Source organism: Macaca nemestrina, chromosome 16 (assembly GCF_043159975.1).
Source record: "Macaca nemestrina isolate mMacNem1 chromosome 16, mMacNem.hap1, whole genome shotgun sequence".
Taxonomy (NCBI): Eukaryota; Metazoa; Chordata; class Mammalia; order Primates; family Cercopithecidae; genus Macaca; species Macaca nemestrina.
Genome location: NC_092140.1, coordinates 34,496,513 through 34,523,029, shown reverse-complemented (window position 1 = coordinate 34,523,029; position 26,517 = coordinate 34,496,513). Strand labels below are relative to the sequence as shown.

The 26,517-nt window shown below is 36.6% G+C and overlaps 1 long non-coding RNA gene and 1 pseudogene across 2 annotated transcripts in view; both read right to left on the bottom strand.

Moving 5' to 3' along the window:
* The window catches only part of LOC139359211 (uncharacterized), a 126,603-nt gene that overhangs the window by 81,592 nt on the left and 18,494 nt on the right, over positions 1-26,517 (bottom strand). The gene's annotated exons all lie outside the window — the stretch shown is intronic.
* On the bottom strand, positions 9,373-10,253 carry LOC105481711 (large ribosomal subunit protein eL8 pseudogene; annotated as a pseudogene). The gene has a single exon (XR_987139.2). The product of XR_987139.2 is annotated as a large ribosomal subunit protein eL8 pseudogene (transcript).

The window sequence follows — 26,517 nt, the reverse complement described above, 5'->3', positions numbered from 1 at the left end:
CTTTGGGAGGCCGAGACGGGCGGACGTGAGGTCTGGAGATCCAGACCATCCTGGCTAACACGGTGAAACCCCATCTCTACTAAGAAATACAAAAAACTAGCTGGGCGAGGTGGTGGGCACCTGTAGTCCCAGCTACTTGGGAGGCTGAGGCAGGAGAATGGCGTAAACCCGGGAGGCAGAGCTTGCAGTGAGCTGAGATCCAGCCACTGCACTCCAGCCTGGGCGACAGAACGAGACTCCGTCTCAAAAAACAAAACAAAAAACAAACAAACAAAAAAAAAGAACTGTATTTCATAAGACCGTAGCTGCCATAGACAGTGATTTTGCTAATGGATCTGGGCAAAGTAAATTGAAAACCTTCTGGAAAAAATTCAGCCTACCAGATGCCAATGAGAACATTCATGATTCATAAGAGGAGGTCAAAATATCAACATTAGCAAAAGTTAGTACTTGATTCCAAACTTCTTGGGTGAGTCTGAGGAGTTCAAGACTTCAGTGGTGGAAATAACTGCAGATGTAGTAGAAATAACAAGATAGCTAGAATTAGAGGTAGAGCCTGAAGATGTGACTGTGTTGCTGTGATTTCCTGATAAAATTCAAATGCATGAGAGTTGGTTCTTATGAATGATCAAAGAAAGTGGTTTCTTGAGATATAATCTACTTCTGGTGAAGATGCTGTGAAGTGTTGAAACAACAAAAGGATGGATAGTATTACAATAACTTAGTTGCTAAAGCAGCAGCAAGGTTTGAGAGAATTGACTCCAATTTTCAAAGAAGGTCTGCGGTAAGTAAAATGCTATCAAACATCATACACTACAGATAAATCTTTTGTGAAAGGAAGAGTCCATCTTTGTTACAAACTTCATTGTTGTCTTATTTTAAGTAATTACCACAGCCACCCCAACCTTCAGCAACCACCACCCTGATCAGTCAGCAGTTATCAACGTTGAGGCAAGATCCTCCAGTAGTAATCAGATTATGACTCACTAAGGACTCAGATGATTGTTAGGATTTTTTTTTAAAGCAATAAAGCACTTTATTTTATTTTATTTAATTGTTTTTTATTTTTTGAGTCTTGCTTTACTGCCCAGGCTGGAGTACAGTGGCGTGATCTTGGCTCACTGCAGCCTCCACATCCCGGGTTCAAGTGATTGTCCTGCTTAAGCCTCCCGAGTAACTGGAATTACAGGCATGCACCCCCACACCCAGCTAATTTTTTGTATTTTTAGTAGGGACAGGGTTTTGCCATGTTGGCCAGGCTGGTCTTGAACTCCTGACCTCAGGCAATCTACCCATCTCGGCCTCCCAAAGTGCTGGGATTACAGGCGTGAGCCAGCATGCCCGGCCAATAAAATATTTTAAAATTAGAATATGTAAATTTTTAGACATAACGCTATTGTACACTTGATAGACTACAGTAGAGTGTAAACATAACTTTTACAAACTCTGGGAAACAAAAAAAAACTTGTGTGACTTGCTTTATTGTGATATTCACTTTATTGTGGTGGTCTGGTATGCCTGTTGTCATTTCTCCATTGATAGGTATTTTTCTTGATACCATTTACTACAATGTGATAACCAATATTACAACAGATACATTTATCTATGTCCTTTCATAGTCATAGTTTAATTTATTTTAGATTCCCACAGTAGGACTCCATAGTTAAAGGTAATTTTGCATAATTTAATCATTAAAGATACCTCTAGTTTACTTTCCCAAAATATTTGGTAGGTCATCCTCCTACTATTAATATATTTGTATTTCTGTTGCTCTACACTCTTGACAATAATGGACATCACCAATCCTTTTAATATTTACCAACAGAAAAGGTTTAGAATTAGGATTAGGATTCAAGCAAAAAATGGTATCTCACAGTTGTTTTGTTTTGCATTTCTCTGCCTGCTAATGAAATTAAGTCAATCCATTGTGTATTTGCATATCTTCTTTAGGAATTGCCTTTCATTTTGCCATTTTTTATGTTTAATGTTTAGGAGTTCTTTGTATATTAGGAATATTTTTCATTCATAAATGATACATATATTGTTCTCCCAGATAAGTCTGGTATTTCATATTTTCTAAATTCCTTTTGGCCAATTACTGCCTCTTAGAACCTGCCTCCCAAACCCTTTTTGCTAGCGACCCAGGCATAGCATATAATAATGTATCCATTGAGATTTAATACCTTTATTTAACAACTTCAACCAACATCAATCAATTATATTTGGCCATATGGCTAGACTAACCATGCAACTAATCATTGTAGAGTAGAACATTTAATATCCTAAAATGACTACTGGATTAAGTGAGGCAATTTCTCTTTAGTCCAAACTTAGCTCTCAGGTTAAATACTTATATCCTACTGGTGGGAATGTAAATTATTACAACCACTATGGAAAACAGTATGGAAGTTTCTCAAAGAACTAAAAATAGATCTATCATTTGATCCAGTGATCCCGCTACTTTGGGATCCTACCCAAAGGAAAAGAAGTCATTATGTCAAATAGACACCTGCATGCTCATGTTCATCACAGCACAATTTGCAATTGCAAAGGCCTAAGTGCCCATCAATTGATGAGTGGATAAAGAAAATGTGATATATACACACACACACACATACACCATGGACTACTACTCAGCCATAAAATGGAACGAAATAATGTCTTTTGCAGCAACTTGCATGTAACTGGAGGACATTACCTTAAGTGAAGCAACTCAGGAATAGAAAACCAAAAATCGTATGTTCTCACTTATAAGTGGGAGCTAAGCTATGGGTATGCAATGGCATACAGAGTGGTATAATGGACACTGGAGACTAAGAAGCAGGGAGAATGGAATGGAAGCCAAGGCTGAAAACTTGCCTGTTGCATACAATGTACACTATTTTGGTGACTGGTACACTAAATGTCCAGACTTAACCACTATACAATTCATCTATGTAAACAAAAATCACTTGTACCGCTAAAACTATTGAAACAAAAAAAAATAAATACATAACAATAACAAACAAACTTAGCTCCTAGGTCAATGCCCATTCTTACCTCCAGCTTCACCCCTGCTTAGTCCAACAAAAAGAGGACTTCCCAGAATGCATTTGAGCCCAAAGATAATGTGTGAAACTATAGCTGTAAAGAGTATTTGAGAAAAAATATGGAGGAAAGAAACTAAAGAGACGCTTTTGGCATGGCACGTGTGAACACACACACACGCAGTCACACACACACACACACCCCAATGCGGAGCAGTGTGTTAATTCTAGCACAGATCTGTCCACTATGTTATGCAGACCCTGACTTTGTTGATTCAGCAAAGGCAGAAGATTTAAAAGCACACAAAGGAAAAGCCCAGAGAAATATATAAAGCTAGCAAACATTTGCACTGTAAACATCAAGAGGAAACTGAATTTGTGTGATGGGAAAGAAAGGTTTAAGATCTTCATTCTAGCAAAATTCAAGTGATTTCTGGGATTTGAGAAACTGTTTAGATTGAGGTAGGATTTGCAGAGTTTGTTTGAATGAGGGAAGAAAGTAAACTAAAAAACTTACAATGCAGGTGTAGGGTTTATTTCATCATGGGAGTTTGAAAAGAAACAATTGGAATATAGATAATCCAGGGTGCTCTGAAGAAAGATTTTAGATTTGAAATGGGGCAGATAAGACTTATCCATCCCATCAGAGAGAATTAAGGTCTGGGTCACCACCGTGTGGGTTCAGTTAGTTTCATCCACAGCCTATGGAGTCACTTGCATCCCTGCCATCAATCCCCTCTCCGAACGGGTCTATAGAAACCCCATGAGTTCTGCCATAGAAAAACATTACTTCAGTGAAGTACGTTTATTAACTAGATGCCATTGACTAAGCAATGTATTATAAATGGAAGACTCCTTTTAGTTGATAAGTTATATATATAGGAAAAGATCAAATTCTAAAATGCCATAGAACTGAATAAAATATAGCAAAAAAAATTTAAAAATGTTTAAACAAAGGGAGAAAATGCTCATGATATGTGTAGTGAAAATAGCAAAATTTTAAAAATTGTATATAGACTGACTTTATTTCAGTAAAGGACACACATATATTTTGTATACAGAAGTGGAGAAAAAACTGAAAAGAAAATACCACAAAATGTCACCAGTGGTTAACTCAATAGGACTGTCAGTGACTTTTACTTTCTTCTTTACAGTTCCCTGCATTTTATAAATAAGTTTAAGATGAACATGTATTATTTTTTAAATTAGCAAAAGCTATTTTAAATAAATATCTTTTTATGATATATTTTAACTGTTTTTTTGACTAGTATGATTCTCAGTCGTGTTTTCTCCTTATTTTCTCTCAGTTCATTAATCTGAAGTCATTCCCATTCCCATAGCTCTCATTCTTACACGATCTTGACTGCCTCTGGAGGGGAGTGGAAAAATGGCATTTCTATCATTCTTTGCTCCCAACATTTCTGTACTATCTAACCTATAGCAAAAACAAATGAAATAGAAATAAAAAATTATAAAAACTGCTTTCAGATACAAATTGTACTACCCTTTGTTTTTACCATGAGGAAGTTTTAGAAGACAATTTCTAAGCAATAACTTTAACAAACTTGGTTTGATTTGTTTTTGTTTTGAGAGAAAGCAAGCTACAAACTCAAGCATATTTCTTTTCCTTTTTTTTTTTTTCTTTTTCTTTTTCTTTTTCTATTTTTTCTTTATGGAGTCTCACTCTATCACCAGGCTGGAGTGCAGTGGTACGATCTCGGCTGACTACAACCTCCGCCTCCCGGGTTCAAGCGATTCCCCTGCCTTGGCCTCCTGAGTAGCTGGGGCTACAGGCATGTACCACCAGGCCTGGCTAATTTTTTTGTATTTTAGTATAGATGGGGTTTCACCATGTTGACCAGGATGGTGTCCATCTCCTGACCTCATGATCCGCCCGCTTTGGCCTCCCAAAGTGCTGGGATTACAGGCGTGAGCTATCACGCCCAGCCAAGCATATTTCAAAATCCCTGCGCATGTTTTAACATGGCATTAAGTTTAAAAAGTGAGCAAAGGCTTTAAATAGAAATACGTGAAGGTATTTTATCACATGGAAAATTCATACAGGGTTGATAGTCTCTGTGCAATTTTGTGACCCTTGATTAGTTACTATTATTATTTAAATTATGCATGACATGGTGAAATTTGTCTCTTTATAAAACTGAGGTGCACTTAATGGTGTTTCTGCCTTGTCATACTTGCAACTTGACACAGGACAAATGGACAGATTATTGACTATAGCTTCAACCACATAAATATTGAACTTTTGTACATATTGTTATGATGAAAATTCACTGATGGGGTTTCTCAAACCACCAGGAAAAGGAGGTGAGATAAAATCACGGTTCTTTTCTCATCTACAACAAAAATATAGGTCTTACTCCCAGATATTTTGCTTATGTGGGGAAATTTTCAGACAAAGAACAAATCCGATCTTATTGGCTCTTCCTCAAAGGATCATCAGAGAGTGTGTGTTGGAACTACTGGAACAGCTAGTACGTGGTAGAACCTAAATGTGAACTGGGCATTCTGACTCCAGAGCTCTCACACTTCATCCCTACACTATAAGGATGAACAAACCCACAATAACCTGTGACACGCTTTCTACCACTATTTGCATATACCAGGATTTTGCTTTAACCATGAGGACAACTTTCTAATAGTGAAATTTCTAACACCAGTGAAAGTGCTGATAGGTTCCTCAAATTAAATCAAAGTACTCATTACTTGTCTCACAATTAAGAAACATTAGCCCTGGTCACTGAATAATGAATATAATTCATTTTGTTTTTACTTCCCATTGACTAGAAAATACACATTTCTCAACTTTTTGTGGAAGTGTAAATCACATTCAAAAATGCATAAATCCTAAGTGTTTGACTTGATAAAGTATCATAAAGTGAACTCCCCCATGTGATCACTATCCAGGGCAAGAAAGAACATTGCCAGCCCCCAGAATCCCCCCTTAAGCAACCACCTAATCCCTTCTCTCTTCCCTGGAAAGGTAACCACTATCTTTACTTCTAACACCATAGATTAGTTTTGTCTGCTTTTTAACTTTATTTAAGTGAAAACATAATGGGTATTATCTTGAGTCTGGCTTCTTCTACCCAGCATTATTATGTTTGTGAAATTGATCCCTGTTGTTACAGGCAGCTGTAACTCATTTATTCTTAGGTTATTGTTAATAGTATTCCATGAAGAAATATGTAACAATTAACTTTTTGTTTACCCAGTCTGCAAATAATAGACATTTGAGTTAGATATCAACATTGTTTTTTAAAGTTTTTTCCTGTCAAGGTACAAATACAGAATGGACATAACATGTAAGGAATAACCACCAAATGAAATATAATGTCCACTCATTTATCTCTCACAGACAAATGAGAATAAAGGCACATGAAGTCCTTACACACTGAGTTGGAACGTAGGCAGATTCTGACGGAAGGACGCTAAGATTTGGCATGAGGGAAATATGAGGGTTGTCAGGTGAAGGATTGACAGTGGGAGGGATAGCGGCAGGTCCCCATGAGGGTACTAGGGTGGTTCAAGAGCTGCAGTCACAGGTAGATTTGTAGCCATGGTGAAGGTGGGGAAAATTAAGTTCAATGAAACAGATGGAAAAAAGTCTTCAGTGAAGTACTCATGATAGATAGTATTGTGATAAGACAGCAAAGTCCTCATGATAGTATTATGATAAGACAGTGCCATGGTTCTGGGTGATGGGCAGTTTAGTATAAGACCCACACCAGAAACTTCAGGTGTGGGGCAGTGACTTCCAACTCCAGTACCGTGGGGAAGTTGATCTAGGGAAAGTGAGAAAGGATTTCATAGCCCTTGTCCTAGAGGCTACAGGTTCAGTGCAACTCTCCAGAGGTCATCTGGAACTCTAGGCAAGGAATATAAAGCAACATGGTAGGAGGTAAAGAATAATGGGATCTGCAGATTAAATGGTTGCCAAGACTTCCCTCCCAGCTGTCAGCATTCATTCTGATTGGTTAGTGCTCAGCTGTGCAACCTGTTGATACGTTGCTTATCAGTCTTTTGGCTTCCAGCAGGTAAGAAGGGTAAGTGGAATCAATATTTTTTGTAAATTTATCCAAAATTGTACTGCTGAAATCTCAAGTTGGAGAAAACTATAAATAGACTCTTGCTTTTCTTTGCCTTTGATCTTTACCTTTTGTGTGAATTGGATTTTAATGAGAAGTAGAGAAAAATAAAATTTAATAGGGAGTCAGGGCATCTGGGTTCTGGTTTTAGTTCTGTCCGAGGTAACTAACTGCTTTTGCACAAATCAGTCTTGAGTTTCCTAAACAAAATGACAGTTGAAACAAATGATCTCTGACTTGATAAGTCTACAACCAGTCCCTGATGTTTCCTGCCATCTCCTGCCTCCAAGACAAGCGTTGAGAATAAGCGTGTATGTGTGTTTGTGTGTGCAAACGTGTGTGTGTGCACACATGTTGCCCATACTTTATATATGTGAAGTAAAATCTGCTTGGAAATATGGGAAAAGTTGAAAACAGTTAAATAAGCACTTTTAGATGATAATCTGGGTCTCTTGGGATGGTAAAAGAATTTCCTTCATTTTCTGCAATTGCTAAAAGTACAAATAGGAATTCACTTAAAATTCACTTTTTGTCAATTACATATATCCCTTTAACTTCTAACACCTAGGACTCTAAAGTGTATGTGACAACTGTAATTAGAGCAACAGAGGGAAGGACAAAGCTTTTCTGAATTATATCATTTCACAGAAGAGGCATTCCTTGTGACCTACAAGAGCTGCAGGATAAGCACTAATCATGACTCTGCCTCAACCCTGTGAAAACTGACTCATGAATAAATTGGACCATTTATTCATTTCTAATTATAGAAATGAGGCATATCTTTCTTAGAACAAGCCTTGGAAAGTATAGAATTAAACTTTGATCTAGAGAAACAAGGTCACAAAATACACTATTGCCTTACACATAGTTTGTGCTCACTAATTACTTACTAATTAGTTACTTTATAGCAGTGGATCTTTTGGCCTGATTAATCTTGATACTGCTTTAAACCTCTACTCTGTCCATGTAGCTATTCGAATGAAAGATCTCCCACAAATTAAATAGCAATACTTCAAAAAGGCAGTGTTGGCCTATATCTCAAAATCAAACTATACATGAAAAATACAAGATAGAACCTTGAAATTCAGATCTACTAAGAAGGCATGTTTGCTTTTTAACTGACATAAAACACCTCTCCCTCAACCACCTTTCCCTCGTAGAAATAGGTAACATTTTAAAAATCCTTTTTTTAGCCGCAAGTTGCTCATATGTGTTTGTTTAAGGCCACTTGACTTCATAGTCCATTCAAAATGCAGTTCAAAGACACTCACCTGAATCCATTTCTTCTAAACAATGAGCCTAGTTTGACTGTGGAAAGAGAAATATTGAAGAATCTTCTAGAGAGGCTTTGAACACTGCCCAGGGAAAGGGCACCTTCAGGGAATGGTTAAGTACTTTGAAAACCCTAAGGAGCTTTGTAGCTAAGGATGACCTTCTAACCTCTCAACAGCTTTTTGCAAACAAAATCTTTCAAGCTTCATCTAAAAGACGGGTGAGCAACAATTTGAAGAATGAGGTTTTCCTTTGTGTCGGATTATAGAGCTCAGCAGTTCTAACCTTTTTGTTCTATTATATTTCTGATCTAAATAAGGAATTATTTATTACCAGAAAATGGTGGTATTCAGATCACAAGTCTCCGCTGAGCATTGACTTTGATCCTCAACCATATGTAGAGATTTAGGGAGGAGAAGGCTGCTTATTTGGAAAGAATCCTAAGATCCACTCTGAGAAGTTTTCTGTCCAGGCAAAATGCACTCAGGGATCTGGGCGTTGACACTGAACCTGTCTTACAACTTCTTGATCTTAATTTGATTTTGTAATGTACATTTCCCCAGTAGATTGATGTTTCATTTTTCATGTAGATGAAATTTCTTCTCCATGCCAAGAAAAAAAATGGATTTACTAAAATTTTAATTCAATGCAGGTTTCTGATAAAAATCAAAGGGATTTGTTTATATTCTTCCTTTAATATGTCCTGGTGATAGTCTAGAGAGAATTTTATACAAGAGAAGACAGTCTCGTAGGAATGGACATGTTATACACTATTTCACTCTTCTCCCACATGGAATTGGGGGGCTATTGTTAAAACTAAGCCCTAAAAGATGCTTAAATATTAAAATATCTGGAAAATTTTTGCTTTTAAAAGCAACATTTAATACTCTTTGAATGCTGTTTTGAGAGCAGAGTTTTCCTTGTGTTCTGGGAAAATCAACCTAATAGCCCTTTTTTTTTTTTTTTTTTTGAAGGAAAATTTGTATTTTAATTATTTTTATGTACAGAAAACTCAACAGTGTACATTTAACCCAGCTTAGTGGCAAGTTCTTTAGCCTTTGCCTTTTCGAGCTTGGCGATACGAGCCACAGACTTGGGACCCAGGACATTGCCGCCCCAGTGACGGCGGATCTCATCGTATCTGTCGTTGTAATTGGTCCTGATAGCTTCCACCAGCTTAGCCAAAGCGCCTTTGTCTTCCGAGTTCACCTGTGTGAAGGCGACAGTGGTGCAGGTCTTCCTGTGGACTAGACGGCCCAGTCTGGCCTTACCCTTGATAATGCAGTAAGGGACCCCCATTTTAGGACACAGGGCAGGCAAGAAGACAACCAGCTCGAGGGGATCCACGTCATGTGCAATCACCACCAGCTGAGCCTTCTTGTTCTCCACCAAGGTGGTGACGGTGTTAACTCCTGCTCGAAGGACAGGTGGTCTCTTAGTGGGGACATCCCCTTTGCCAGCAGCTTTCTTCTCGGCCCGGGCCAACAGCCTCTGCTTCTTCTCTTGCTTTGTCTCTGGTCTGTACTTGTGGGCCAGCTTAAGCAGCTGAGTAGCTGTTTGGCGGTCCAGGGCCTGGGTGAACTGGTTAATAGCAGGAGGCACTTTCAGCCGCTTATAGAGGATGGCTCTCTGCCGCTGCAACCTGATATAGCGAGGCCATTTCACAAAGCGGGTGAGGTCTCTTTTGGGCTGGATGTCCTGTCCAATGCCAAAATTCTTAGGTCTTTTCTCAAACAGGGGATTCACCACTTTCTTGGCCTCCTGCTTTTTCACAACAGCAGGGGCCGGAGCCACCTTCTTTCCCTTGGCCTTCTTTCCTTTCGGCATCTTGGGCGGCGGGAGGAGAGAGCAGCCCTTTGAGTTTTTAAATATAAAGACCCTCTTCTGAAGTAGAACTATTTGAGGCTAGCAGTTACAAAGAGCTAAACTGCTCTGGGTGTTATATATAAAGTTGCCTCTGGTGTAGACAACATTGGATCTCTGCAAGTTATGCTTTCTTCAGAGAAATGTTATTTTTCTCATTATGGATTGAGTGTTCTCTGTGCCTGTTCTGGGAGTCTGGGAGGGATGGAGGTAGCAATGGAAGGAAGGAGCAATAGGGAAAGAAAGGGAGCAAGGAAGAGAGACAGACAGACAGACAGACAGGGACAGAGAGAAAGAGAAGAAAACAGAGAGACAGAGGTAAACAGAGACAGATAGAGGGAGACAGAGAGTTAGAGAGAGACAGACAGACAGAGATAGAGGTAGAGGGAGAATAAGAGGGAATCAGTAGCTGACAGGAAATCTGTATCTGTGGGCCCAAGGTTGAAGGAAGAATTGTTTTCAGAGGAGACTGTGAGACATGGAGAAATATCTTGGCTATCTATACTGGAAAATGGAGACTCAAAATCATTATAATTTCAATACCAAAAGAAATATAACCTCATTTAGATATACTTTTTATTCTGAAGAGTTGATGAAACTGAGACATACACTGGTACATATCAAAGGAAAAAATATTCTCATTGTTACAGAGCTTTTTACCAAATTAATATTTGACCTGTGTTAGAAGAAAATATATGGTCGTTTTGCATTTATGTGTTGTAAGTTACATTTAGTCTGATATTTTAATTGATTAGATTGAGCAGACTTTAAAGTTGTAAAATAGCTTTAAAAAATTGCTTGAGTTGAGGTTCTCATTACCTAATGTTTATCCTTTAATCTGTAGTTTATTTATTTAAAGGATATAATCATCTATAGTTTTCCAGGTGGCTCAGTAAATATGTATTGATTCCTGCAATGTGGCAAGAAATATGCTAGGTAAGTCCTGCCTTTTAGGAGCTCACAATTTCTTTGGCAGGTAGAAATGTGTACAAATAATTGCAAGACAGTGAGAAAAACATCATAACTGAGATAATCATATATGGTCAAGAAGTCCTGAGGAGAGCAGTACTACATCACCCCGGAGTCCTTGGGAGCTGTGAAGGTTAGGGTGGGGAGCAGTGAAAGGTCAGGGAAGATCTTCCAGAGGTAGGAATGGAGGAGTAGCCTTACAAGGACCAAGAAGGGGGAGTAAGGTGTTCTAAGACAGAAAATCATGATTGACACAGATGGTCATAAACACACAAGGTGTATGTGCAAACTTAGCTCTATTTGAGCACACCATTTTGTGGAGAGCCAGTAGCCAAATAGGTAGGGGGACTAAGTGGGGGCCAACATGTCTGTAAACTTGGAAATAAGAACAAAAGTCCCGGCAGAGCCAAATAGACGTCACCAAAGCCAAAGCTAAATCTATAATAGTCCATTTGTTTCTTACCTAAAAACGTCTATGACATTTTGTTACTCATTTTCTAAATTCATGGTAGTGTAAAGCAACAAATAAGGTGCTATATACAGGAACCCTTATAGCAATGAAGAGACAACTCCTTATTCCCTTCTATTTATTGCTTGGGTGGTGATTACATGGGAGAATTAACTTTATGATAATTTATTAAATGATACGCCTATGATTTGTGCTTTTTTCTATATGTGTGTTACATTCCAATAAAAGTTGGAAAATGTGTTTTCTAATAAGTAGGAAATAAAATAAATTATACTAAGTATTCAATGATCAGGCTACTGTCTTTCTAGTGTGAAATAGATAATGAGCACCTTGATTTGATGTGAGGACACCACCAACCTTTCCATTGGTGCCAAAAATTTTGCCATTAGAAATTTAACCCTTGCAGTTAAAGCAAGATCCTGTTATATGCAAACATTGGTGTCACAGATTATTGTGGGACTGTTCATCTTTAGGGATGAAGTGTGAGAACTCTGGAGTCAGAATGCCCAGCTCCCATTCAGGTTCTCCCACTTACTAGCTGTTCCAGTTACTTTTGCTATGTAACAGAATACTCCAAAACTCAATGATTTTTTGTTTGTTTGTTTTTGTTTTCTTGCAGATTCTGTGAGTTAGGAATTTGTGGAAGTGTTCATCTCATTGATACTTTTGCCCTTTGTAGCACTGATTAAGGTCACTTGGTGATTCTCAGCTGGTAGGTGAGCTGATATGGAAGGTCCAAGACAGCTTCATTCATGGTCAATGTTTGGCACTGGCGATGAAATGACTCAAAGGCTAGGATTGCCAGTCAGAGCATCTACATGTGACATCCCCATGTGATTCGACTTCGTCACAATGATGTAGCCATCTCAGGGTAATTAGAGTTCTCACTTTGCAGCTCAGAGCTTCAAGCACAAGTGTTTCAGTGACCAAGGCAGAAGCTACTGTGTCTTTTATCTTCCAGGTGCAGAAGTCCACATCACATCAGCCAGATTCCTTTAGGTGGAGTCATCATAAACTCACCTAGATTCAAAAGAAGGAAAGGACACAGACCCAAACCCTTAATGGGCAGAGTGGCAAGGTCACATTATGGAAGAACATGCAGGATGAGAGATGGTGCTGTGGTCATCTGTAAAAATTACCATCTGCCACACTAGCTGTGTCACCTTGGGCAAATCTTTTAAACTAAGATTCAGTTATTTCATTTGAAAAATGATGGTGATAATAATAGTCAACTCATGGGATAGCTTTAAGGATTGATGAGATAGTACATATCAGGTGCTTAGTGCAGTGCCAGAGTCATAGTAAGAGATCAGAAACACTTCCTATTTACCTTCCTATTAAGGTGGCAGGAGCTGAGGAAAGTGGGAGAGGATAGAGAGATGTCTCTAGAATAAATGTCAGAGATAAAGTCTGGATAAAAGGACCCAGAAGGAAGAAACAGGCAAGTCACACAATAAGGGAGGCTTTCCAAGATGACAAAGTAGCTCTGAGAACAATGACAGGCAAGGAATAAAAGCAAACTTTCTCAGCTTCCCAATTTTCCCTAGGATTGGCCTTGGTATTTTGTCAAGCAATCGGTGGGGGATGACTTGTTTATAAAAGTCACTTTCATTAGAAACATCAGATTGTCTTCATTCACAGGGTTTACCAAGTAAAAATAAAAGGAGGACCCCTGTTATGACACATTCTGACACTGACCGCAAAGAGTAATCTTTCATAAGTCTCTAAACAAATGAACACCAACCTTTCTGGGCTATAACAGCACCCTGGGATTTGCTACCGAAATGGAAGGATGTAACAAACTTTAAGTAAAATAAATGGATCTCTTCCAAACAATTCCCAGATGAGCCAGGTAAAGGGGATCTGTACTCCAGGATGTTTTATTAAAACTTAATGGAAAGAGCCGAAACCCCTTTGCCACTTGGCAGTTGTGAAAGAAACCTTTTTAGCAAATGACAAAAACAGGAAGTTATGTAAATTAACACTTGGCATGGTACTAAAGCAAGATTTTCAACCAAAAAAAAAAAAAAAAAAACTGGTTTATCAAACATCCATTGACTAAATTTTGTGCCCCTTTTTTTTTTAAATTGCAAGAATACAGAAATAAGTGGATAGCAAATGTTATTACAGATTCTGTACACAGACTTAATGCCACCCTTTCAGCCTGTCAGTCAAGAAAACTTATTGAACACTTACTGGATACTAAATCTGAGCCCTGTGGAAAGCACAGCATCTCTACAGTGTCAATAAACACACAAATTGAAGAATGGCAAAAATCGCGGTAATTGTGACTCAATATTGGAGGAGTTGATTGTAATCTTGGATTTTGACCTTTCAATGAACAGAAAAAAAAAAAAACTACAAATATTTACTCATTTCCTACCATGAGCACAAGCCTTGCTATGCATTAGGAGGTATACAAAGTTGAATAAAATCAAACTGCTATTGTCATAAATGTCAAAGTCTTACAGAGGAGACAGAGGTATATATCTGTAACTTTATTATGAAGCTCATAAAAATGAAATGTTATAATGTAGATAAAACATTCTTGCCAACATGGGTGTAGTTGACATAGAAAGTTTACTAGATAAAATAGGATTTGAATGGGAGCCTTAAAAAAATAGGTACTGCTGTGAAGGAATATTTAAGGTATAGGAATATTTAAGTATACTAAGAAAATGGAGCAAGTTTCCAGAAGCAGAATACAGAGAATATTCTAGGAGGAATGAGCTGAATGCACTATGAGTTCCTTGAAGGTAGGGATTGCTTTTGCTTATTTTCAACACTTCTGGTTCATGGTAAAAGCTCAATAAATGTTTAATAAATAAATATTGGACAATATTCACTTGGCATTAGGCAATGGATACACAATTAAAACACCACATAGAGGCAACAAATAAAAGAAATATTTCAATGACCAGGCCAAAATTTCAGATATTATTTTATGTGATGATGTGATAGATTGATACTATAGGACAACTTAACCATATGGTACAAAATGAATGAGAACAAGTGGGAAGTTAGTGGAAGAGATGAACTTCTCTTCTGTTTATATCCCACCAACTCGGTCTATTCTCACAGTGGGTATTCAGGAAGGGAGTTTACCTAATTCATTAAAATAAAAGAACGGTGTAATGTACAAAGGAAAATTATCATAATTTAATTATCAGCTATGTTGTTAGACTTTCTCCACTATATTTTCAAACATCTCTGGACTCAATCTAATTTATTTTTAAAAATAGCTGATTGTGATTATGTCTTAAGTCTTGAAGACAGATGGGGACAAAACTTACTAGAAAAAACATCAATGTATTTGGCTATATACAAAATGAGAAAACTTTGATGCAAGTAAACAAAGGCTAAATAAGAATGCAAACAACATACAGTAAAAGATGTTTGTAGTAAATAAGAGCAATAAAACCTATACTACATTTATTATACGAAGAAATCATTCAACTTGTTAAGAAAAATACTAAGAGGCTGGGAGCAGTGGCTCACGCCTATAATCCCAGCACTTTGGGAGGCTGAGGGGGGCAGATCATGAGGTCAGGAGACTGAGACCATCCTGTCTAACACGGTGAAACCCCGTCTCTACTAAAAAAAAAAAAAAAAAAAAAAAATCAGCTGGGTGTGGTGGTGGGTGCCTGTGGTCCCAGCTACTCGGGAGGCTGAGGCAGGAGAATGGTGTGAACCCAGGAGGCAGAGCTTGCAGTGAGCCGAGATCATGCCACTGCACTCTAGCCTAGGTGACAGAGCAAGACTCCAGCTCAAAAAAAAAAAAAAAAAAAAAAAAAAAAAAAAAGAAAAATACTAAGAAATCATTAGATAAATACCCAAAAGTCTTAGATAACTAAGAGATGATTCACAGAAAACAAATTATAAATAAAAAAGAGAAGTGTTAAACCAGGGTAGTAAGAAAAAAAAAATACATGTTAAAACAGTAAAATGCCATTTTCTACAGACAGTGTTAAACTAACAAAAACTATGCTTTAATGTCAATAGCCAATTCTGCCAAGAGTGCAATAAAATTATTATGTTTATACATTGTTATTAGAGTACTGATGCAACTCTTAGAAATCTACTTAACGAAATGTACCAAGAGTCATAAAAATGGTAAATCCCACTCATGGAACTTTATCTACAAAACAAAACCAAAAAAAAATCCAGGCTGGGCATAAAGGCTCATGACTGTAATCCCAGCACTTTGGGAGGCTGAGGCAGAAGGATCACTTGAGCCCAGGAGTTTGAGACCAGCATGGGCAACATAACAAGACCCCATCTCTATCAAAACTAAAACAATAAATTAGTTGGGCATGGTAGTGTGTGCCTGTGGTCCCAGCTACTTGGGAGGCTGAGGTGGGAGATTTTCTTGAGCTTGGGAGGTTGAGGCTGCAGTGAACTATGATCACACCACTGTCCTCCAGCCTGGGTGACAGGGCAAGACCCTGTCTCAAAAAAATTTTTTTAATACAAAAGAAAGAAAATGTATAGATTTGAAATTAATTTCAATATAATTATAACAGTGAATACCTGAAAAAGGCAAAGTAGATTTAACAAGCAGTTACCGGGTGACCTTCTATATTGCCCTGCATGATAGCAGTAAAGGAAGCCAAGAATACATAGCTACTGCCATCAGGCAGCACTTATTATTCTTGTTCAAAACTAAGCATCATATAAACCTTATGGTAATCACAAAGAAAAAGCCACAATGGATACATGAACAAGAAAGAGAAAGAAACAAAAGCTTAGCACTGTAGCAAAACACCAAACACAAAATGTGCATAACAAAGAAAGAAAGGAATAAAAAGATTTACAAAACAACTAGAAAACAATCAACAAAATGTTAGGAGTAAATTCTTACCTACAAATAATAACCTTAAATGGAAATGGGTTAAACTCTGCAACCAAAGCACATAAAGATTAAACTCTGCAACCAAAACGGAATGAATAAAGAAAAAAAATAATAATATCCAACTATGTACTGCCTACAAGAGATCTAGCTTAGCTTTAAGGACACACATAGGCTATAAGTGAAGGGATGGAAGAAGATAATCCAAGCAAATAGCAACGAAAAGAGCAAGAGTAGTTATATCAGGTAAAATAGACTTTAAGTCAAAAATTGGCAAAAGAGACAAAGAAGGACATTATTTAATGATAAAGGGGTCAACTTATCAACAGGACACAATAATTGTAAATATATATGCATCCAACATCAGAACAACTAAATATAAGAAGGAAACATTAATGAACACAAGGGGAGAGAGAGATAGCAAATATAATTGTAGCATGAAACTTCCCCACTTTCAAAAATGGATAGATCAACCAGACAGAAAGTTAACAACAAAATATTTACATTAACTGCATTTTACACTAAATGAACCTAATGGACATATATAGAACTTGCCATCTGATAGCAATAGGATATACATTCTTCTCTGCCTCACATGGAACATTCCCTAGGATATACCATATGTTAGATCATAAGACTAGTCTTTAAAAATTCAAAAAGATTCAAATCACATCTGGTATTGTTTCTGATCACAATGATATAAAACTAGAAATCAATAACCACAGGAGGAATCTTAGAAAATTTACAAATATGTGGAAATTAAATATGCTCCTGAACAACCAACTGGTCAAGGAATAAATCAAAAGGGAAATTTAAAAATATCTTGAGACACATAACAATGGAATCACAACTTAGCAAAACCTATGGGATGTAGCAAAAGCATTTCTAAAAAGGAAGTTTATAGCAATAAATGCCTACATTAAAAAAGAAGAATGTTTCCAAGTAAATATCCTAAAATTATGCCTCAAGGACATTTTCAAATAATAAGAACAAACTAAATTCAGAGTAGCAGAAGGAATAAAATAATAAAAGTCAGAACAAAAATAAAGAACAAAAAAATAGAAAACATAATAAAAGCAAGATTATTTTTTAAAACATAAACAAAATTGACAAACCTCCAGCTAGACTAAATAAAACATAATGAAGACTCAAAATCAGAAGTAAAAGTAGAGATATTACAATAGAGATATCTCAGAAATTAAAAAGATCATAAAGGACTGTTATAAACAATTATATAGCAAAAAAATGAATAATCTAAAAGAAATGAATACATTGTTAGAAAAATATAACCTACAAAGATTGAATCAGGAAGAAATAGAAAGCTTGAACAGACCAATTAAAAAATAAAGGCACTGAAGTAGTAATTAATAACCTACCAAAGAAGAAAAGCCCAATATTAGATGGCTTCATAGCTGAATTCTACCAAACATTTAAAAAGAAGTATCACCAATACTTTATAAACTTTTACTTAAAAAATAGAGCTAAAGGGAACATATATAAACATGTTTTACAAGGCCAAGATCACCTTGATAACACCTAAGCCAGACTAAGACACTGCAAGAAGAGAAAACTACAGACCAGTATGTCTGATGAAAATTGGTGCAAAAATCCTCAATGAAATACTATGAAACCAAATTTAATAATACATCAAAAATAGTATATATCATGACCAACTGGGATTTATCCCAGGTATGCAAGTCTGATTTAACATATGTAGATCAATCAATGTGATATGTCACATTAAGAGAATAACATAAAATTCACAGGATCATCTCAACTGACACAGAAAAAGCATTGGACAAAGTTCAATCTCCTTTCTTGATTAAAAAAAAAACTTAACAGTTTACATATAGAAGGAAAATTTCCCAACATAATGAAGTTCATTTTTGAAATACAGCTTAAATCCAAACAAACGGGAAACAACTGAAAGCTTTTCCACTAAGACCCACTACAAGGTAGGGATGCCCACTCTTACCACATTTATTCAGCATAGTACTGAAAGTACCAGCCAGAGGAATTAGGCAAGAAAAAAATATAAAAGACATCCATGTAGGAAATGAAAAAAGCAAAATTGTCTTTGATGCTGATGATATCATCTTATATACAGAAAATTCTAAAAACTCCATCCCCCAAAAAAGTTAAGATTGATAAATTCAATAAAGTTGTAGGTTATAAAAACAACATACAAAAATCAGTAACATTTCTATACACCAAAAATGAACAATCCAAAAAAATAAAGAAAACAATCCTATTTACAATAGCATCAAAAAATAAAATAAAACACTAGGAGTAAAGTTAACCAAGGAGTTGAAAGATCTGTACACTGAAAGCTATAAAACGTTAATGAAAAACAATCCCATTTACAATAGCATCAAAAAAAAAAAAAAAAAAAAGATAAAATAAAGTACTAGGAGTAAAGTTAACCAAGGAGTTGAAAGATCTGTACACTGAAAGCTATAAAACATTAATGAAAAAAAATTGAAAAACATAAAAAAAAGATATTCCATGTTTATGGACTGAAATAATTAATATTGTTAAGATGTTCATATTACCTAACACAATCTAAAAATTCAATACAATTTGAATCAAAATTCCAATGGCATTTTTCACAGAAATAGAAAAAGAAAATCCTAAAAGTAATATGGAACCAGAAGAGATCCTTAATACCAAAAATAATCCTGAACAAAAAGAACAAAGCTGGGAAGCATCACACTACCTGGATTTAAAATAGATTATAAATCTATTGTAATCACAACAGCATAATACTGGCATAAGAACACACGTATCTCAACCAACAAAACAGTAGAGAAAGCAGGAAACTAAACATAACTATTTACAGTCCATTGATTTTTTGAAAAACAAGAGTACAAAATGGGGAAAGACAGTCTCTTCAATAAATAATGTTTGGAAAACTGGACATCTACATGCAAAAGAATAAAACCAGATCCTTAACTAATACCATATAAAAACTCAACTCAAAATGGATAAAAGACTTAAGTGTAAGACTTAAGACTACAGCTGCTAAAAGAAAACTTAGGGGAAAATCTCCCCAACATTTGTCTCGGTAATGACTTCCCAAATAGGATTCCAAAAGCACAGGCAACAAAAGCAAAATAGCCATATCTAATTATATCAAACTGAAAAGCTTCTGCATCACAAAGAAAACAATAAAGTGAAGAGATAGCTCACAAAAGGAGAGAAAATATTTCCAAACCATATATCTGGCATATCCAAAATAAATAAAGAACTCAAACAACTCAACAGGAAGAAAACAACGTAATTTAAAAATGGGCAAAGAATCTGAACAGACATTTCTCAAAAGAAGAAATACAAATGGACAACAGATATATGAAAAAATGCTCAACATCTCTAACCACCAGGGAAATGTAAATTAAAACCACAATGAGATGTCACCTCACACCTGTTAGAATGGCTGTTACAAAAAAATGAATAATAACAAATGTTGATAAGAATGCGGAAAAAAGGGAACCCTTGTACACTGTTGGTGGAAATATAAATTAGTATAACCATTATGAAAAACAGTATGAAAGTTCCTCAGAAAACAAATAGAACTGCCGGGTGATACAGCAATTCCACCTCTTGGTATATATCCAAAGAAATTAAAATGAGTATGTAAAAGAGATAGCTGCACTCCTGTGTTCATTTCAGCATTATTCACAGTAGCAGAGCTATGGAAGCATTCTAAGTGTTCAGAAACAAATGAATGGATAAAAAATATTTTACATATGTGTATATAGTGTTTGGGATACTATATATGTATATATAGTGTTTGGGATACTACACAGTCTTAAAAAAAAAAGAAAAGGAAATTCTGTCACTCACAACAACATGGATGAATACAGCAAACATTATGCTAAGTAAAATAAGCCAGGTACAGAAAGACAAATATTGTATTAGCCACTTATGTGTGGAATCTAAAACAGTTGCCCTCATAGAAACAGAGAATAGAAGGTGGTTACCAGAGGTTTGTGGAAGGAGGCAAAAGGAAAGGCAAAGGGATGATCTTGATCAAAGGGGACAAAGCTTCAGTTACACTAGAGGAATAAATTTTGGGGAACTATTGCACTGCATGGTGACCACAGTTAATAATAATGTATTACATATTTCAAAATAATTAAAAGACTAGATTTTTAATATTCTCACCACAAAAACGATAAGTTGGTGAGATGATGGATATGTTAATTTGTTTGATTGAATGTTTCTATAATGTATATGTAGATCAAAACATCACATTGTACCCCACAAATATACACAATTATTATTTGTCAATTTAAAAATTAAATTAAAAAATTGTAAACCATGATCCTTTACCATTAAAAACTCTAATGCATTTTTCACAGAAATAGAAAAAAATCCTAAACTTTATATGGAATCACAAAAAACCTGGAATAGCTGAAGTCAATACTGAGAAAGATAAAATTGAAGGCATCACATTTCCTGATTTAAAATTATACTACAAAGCTATAATAATCAGAACAGTTTGATGCTGGCATAAAAATGGAAACATGGATGAATGGAACAGAATAGAGAGCCCCAATATAAGTCCAAACATATACAGTCAACTAATTTTTGACAAGAGCACCAGTAGGACACAATGGAGAATAGACACTTTCATAACTATGGTGTTGGGAGAAAAATTCTTTTTCCGCATGCAAAATAATAAAATTGGTCCCTTATCATACCTTATAAACAAAAATCAACTCAAAATGGGTAAAAGACTTAAATGTAAGACCTGAAACCACAAAATTCCTAGTAGGGAACAGAGAGAAAACTCCTTAACATTGGCCTTGACAATAATTTTTTGGCTATTACAACAAAAGCTCAGGCGACAAAAGAAAAAAATAAATGAATGGGACTACATCAAACTAAAACACTTCTGCATAACAAAGGAAACAATCAGCAAAATGAAAAGGCAACCTATGAACTGGAAAAAATATTTGCAAACCACATATCTAATGAGGGGTTTGCAAATATTATGAAGAACACTTACAACTCAATAGCAGAAAAACAAATAACCCGATTAAAAAATAGACAAGGAGGATCAGGCAGGACTAGATTTCAGCTCCCACTCAGATGGAGAGAGCAGCACGTGGAGTCTCACATCATGAACTTTTGCTCCAGAACTGCTGCAGGAATAATTCAGGAAAGCCGAGAACCCACAGACAAGATTGCTCCTGCAGGACCTGGGAGACATGCCAAATACTGTGAGTGCCCAAACTGTGGAAGTGGGAAAGGGGGATTGTCTGCCCCCAAACACACACCCTCACTTGGGAACTTCAAGGTCTAGATCATGGGAGAGGATTCTGACCTTACCTGGAGCTGAGTCAATTTAGAGAGCTGAGTGAGATACAGGAGTAGAGGAAGCAGTGGGAAAAGTCCTGTGGGATCTCTGGGTTCCCAGGGAAACCATTTCTGACTTGTCTTATAGGGCTACCTGGAGGGGGCTGTCAGTGGAACTGGGAAAAGGACACAGAGAGAAGAAAACTTCCAGCTGAGCTTTGTAACAATTCCAACTGAATGAGAAGTCTCCTGGCCAGAACTCGGGGGAAGCTGTAAATCTTGTGTGCAGACTCCACAGGTGGGGAAGCACAAAAGCCCCACTTGCTTTTGCAGCTGGGAGGCTGGTTGCCTGGGGCAAGTTCTCAGTCCTGCTCACCCACTGCCTGGAAACAGACTCAGTCCTGTTGTAGGGGGCATGGTGAGAGTGATAACTGCCTTCTGGGTTTTGTGGAAGCTGGGTGAGGCTTGTAACTGCCAACTTTCCCCCACTTCCCTGACACCTGCATGACACAGCAGAGGCAGCCATAATCCTCCTAGGAACGTAACTCCATTGACCTTGGAACCACACCTGCATCCACCAGAGCAGCCACAGGAAGACCCACCCAAGGCAAGATTGAGCTCAGATATGCCTAGCCCTGCCCCCATCTGACGGTCCTTCCCTACCATCCCTGGTAGCTGAAGACAAAGGACATACCCTCTTGGGAGTTCTAGGGCACAGTCCACCACCTGATTCTACCCGTACTACCACAGCTGATGCTCTGTTGAAAGTGCCACCTTCTGGCAGGAGGCCAACTGGCACAAAAATAGTGCATTAAACAACCAAAACTAAGGACCCTCACAGAGTCCATTTCACCCTCCTGCCACCTCCATTGGAGCAGGTGCTGGTATCCACGGCTAAGAGATCCACAGACAGTTTGCCTCACAGGACTGTATGCAGACAACCCCCAGTACAGCCTGGAGCCTGGGAGACCTGATAGGTGGCTAGATTCTGAAAACAGTTAACAATCACTATAGCTCAGCTCTCAGGAAGTCACATCCCTAGGAAAAGGGGAAGAGTACCATATCAAGGGAACACCCCATGGGACAAAAGGATCTGAACAACAGCCTTGAGCCCTAAACCTTCCCTCTGACAGAGCCTACCCAAATGAAAACGAACCAGAAAACCAACTCTGGTAATGTGAAAAAACAAGGTTCTTTAACATTCAAAAAAAAAAAAAGAAAAAAAAATCACACTAACTCACCAGAAATTGATCCAAGCCAGGAAGAAATCCCTGATTTACCCAAAAAAGATTTCAGAAGGTCAGTTATTAAACTAATCAAGAAGGCACCAAAGAAAGGAAATTTAAGGAAATAAAAAATGATACAAGAAATGAGGAGTGAAATCTTCAGTGAAATAGATAACATAAGTAAAAAACAATCAAAACTTCAGGAAACAAGGGATGCACTTATAGAAATACAAAATGCTCTGGAAAGTCTCACCAATAGAATAAAACAAACCGAAGAAAGAATTTCAGAGTCTGAAGACAAGATTTTTGAATTAACCCAATCCTACAAAGACAAAGAAAAAAGAATAAGAAAATATAAACAAAGCCTCCAAGAAGTCTGGGATTGCGTTAAACTACCAAACCTAAGAGCAATCAGTGTTTCTGAGGAAGAAGACAAGTCTAAAAGTTTGGAAGATATATTTGGGCAATAATTGACGAAAACTTCCCCGGCCTGGCTAGAAAACTAGACATCCAAATACAAGAAGCTCAAAGAACACCTGGGAAATTCATTGCAAAAAGATTGTCACTTAGGCACATTGTCATCATGTTATCTAAAGTTAAGACAAAGGAAAGAATCTTAAGAGCTATGAGGCAAATGCACCAGGTAACCTATAAAGGAAGATCTATCAGATTAACAGCAGATTTCCCAGCAGAAACTTTATAAGCTAGAAGGAATTGGGGCTCTATCTTCAGCCTCCTCAAATAAAACCGTTATCAGGCAAGAATTTTGTATCCAGTGAAACTAAGCTTCATAAATGAAGGAAAGATACAGTCTTTTACGGACAAACATATACTGAGAGAGTTCACTACTACCAAGTCAGCACTGCAAGAACTGCTAAAAGGAGTTCTAAATCCTAGAAACACATCAAAACAGAAACTCTTTAAAGAATAAATCATGCAGGACCTATAAAACAAAAATACAAATTAAATAAAAAAGATATGCAGGCAACAAATAGCATGATGAATGGAATAGTACCTCACATCTTAATACTAATGTTGAATGTAAATGGTATAAATCTTCCACTTAAAAGATACAGAATCACAGAATGGATAGGAATTCACCAACCAACTATCTGCTGCCTTCAAAAGACTCGCCTAACACATAAGGACTCACATAAACTTAAGGCAAGATGGGAAAAGACATTCCATGCAAATGAACACCAAAAGCAAGCAAGAATAGCTATTCTTATATCAGACAAAACAAACTTTAAAGCAACAGCAATTAAAAGAGGCAAAGAGGGACATTATATAATGATAAAAGTCCTTGTCCAACAGGAAAATATCACAATCCTAAATATATATGCACCTAACACTGGAACTCTCAAATTTATAAAACAATTACTAATAGAACTAATCAATGAGATAGACAGCACCAAAATAATAGTGGGGGACTTCAATACTCCCCTGACAGTACTAGACAGGTCATCAAGACAGAAAGTCAACAAAGAAACAATGGATTTAAACTACACCCTAGAACAAACAGACTTAACAGATATTTACAGAACATTCTACCCAACAACCACAGAATATACATTCTATTCATCAGTGCATGGAACTTTCTCCAAGAATAGGCCATATGATAGGCCACAAATAAGCCTCAATATATTTAAGAAAATTGAAATTATATCAAGCACTCTCTTAGACCACAGCAGAATAAAACTGGAAATCAACTCCAAAAGAACCTTCAAAACCAACATATACATGGAAATTAAATAACCTGCTCCTGAATGATCATTGGGTCAATAATGAAATCAAGATGAAAATTTAAAAATTCTTTGAACTGAATGACGATAGTGACACAACCTATCAAAACTTCTGAGATACAGCAAAGGTGATGCTAAAAGGAAAGTTCATAGCCCCAAATGCCTACATCAAAAAGACTGAAATAGCACAAACAGACAACCTAAGGTCACACCTGAAGAAACTAGAGAAACAAGAATAAACCAAACCCAAATCCAGCATAAGAAAGTAATAACCAAGATTAGAGCAGGATAAATGAAATTGAAACAAAAAAATACAAAAGATAAAGGAAACAAAAAGCTGGTTCTTTGAAAAGATACATAAAATTGATAGACTATTAGCAAGATCAACCAAGAAAAGAAGAGAGAAAATCCAGACAAGCTCAATTAGAAATAAAATGGGAGATATTACAACAGATATCACAAAAATACAAAAGATTTTTCAAGGCTACTATGAACACCTTTACATACATAAACTAGAAAACCTAGAGATTACTAAACTCCTGAAAAGATACAACCCTGCTAGCTTAAATCAGGAAGAATTAGATACCACGAATAGACCAATAACAAGCAGTGAGATTGAAATGGTAATTTAAAAATTACCAATAAAAAAAAGTCCAAGACCAGACGGATTCACAGATGAATTCTACCAGATATTCAAAGAAGAATTGGTACCAACCCTACTCACACTATTCTACAAGATACAGAAAGAGGAAATCCTCCCTAAATTATCCACAGAAGCCAGTACCACCCTCCAGGAAAGTGCATGACCAAAATAAATAAATAAATAAATAACCAACAAATATCCCTAATGAATATAGATGAAAAAATTCTTAACAAAATACTAGCCAACCAAATCCAATAACATATCCAAAATGTAATCCACCATGATCAAGTGGGTTTCATACCAGGGATGCAGGGATGGTTTAACATATGCAAGTCAATAAATGTGATACACCACATAAACAGAATTAAAAACAAAAAGTACATGATCATCTCAATAGACACAGAAAAAGCATTCAACAAAATTCAGTATCCCTTTATGATTACAACTCCCAGCAAAATCAGCATACGAGGGACATATCTCAATGTAATAAAAGCCATCTATGACTAACCCACAGCCAACATTATACTGAATGTGGAAAAGTTGAAAGCCTTCCTACTCAGAACTAGAACAAGACAAGCATGCCCACTCTCACCACTTCTCTTCGACATAGTACTGGAAGTCCTAACCAGAGCAATAAGACAAGAGAAAGAAATAAAGGGCATCCAAATCAGTGAAAAGGAAGTCAAACTGTTGCTGTTTGCTGATGATATAATTGTATACCTAGTAAGCCCTAAAAAGTCCTCCAAAAAACTCCTAGAATTGATAAAATAATTCAGCTAAATTTTTGGATATGTATACAAATCAGTAGCTCTGCTATACACCAACAGCGACCAAGCTGAGAATCAAATCAAGAACTCAACCCAATAGTTTTACAATATTTACAAAAAATGAAATAAAATACTTATGAATATACCTAACCAAGGAGGTGAAATACCTCTGCAAGGAAAACTCAAAACACTTTTGAAAGAAACCATAGATGACACAAACAAATGGAAACACATCCGATGCTCATGGATGGGTAGAAACAATATTGTGAACATGACTGAACTAC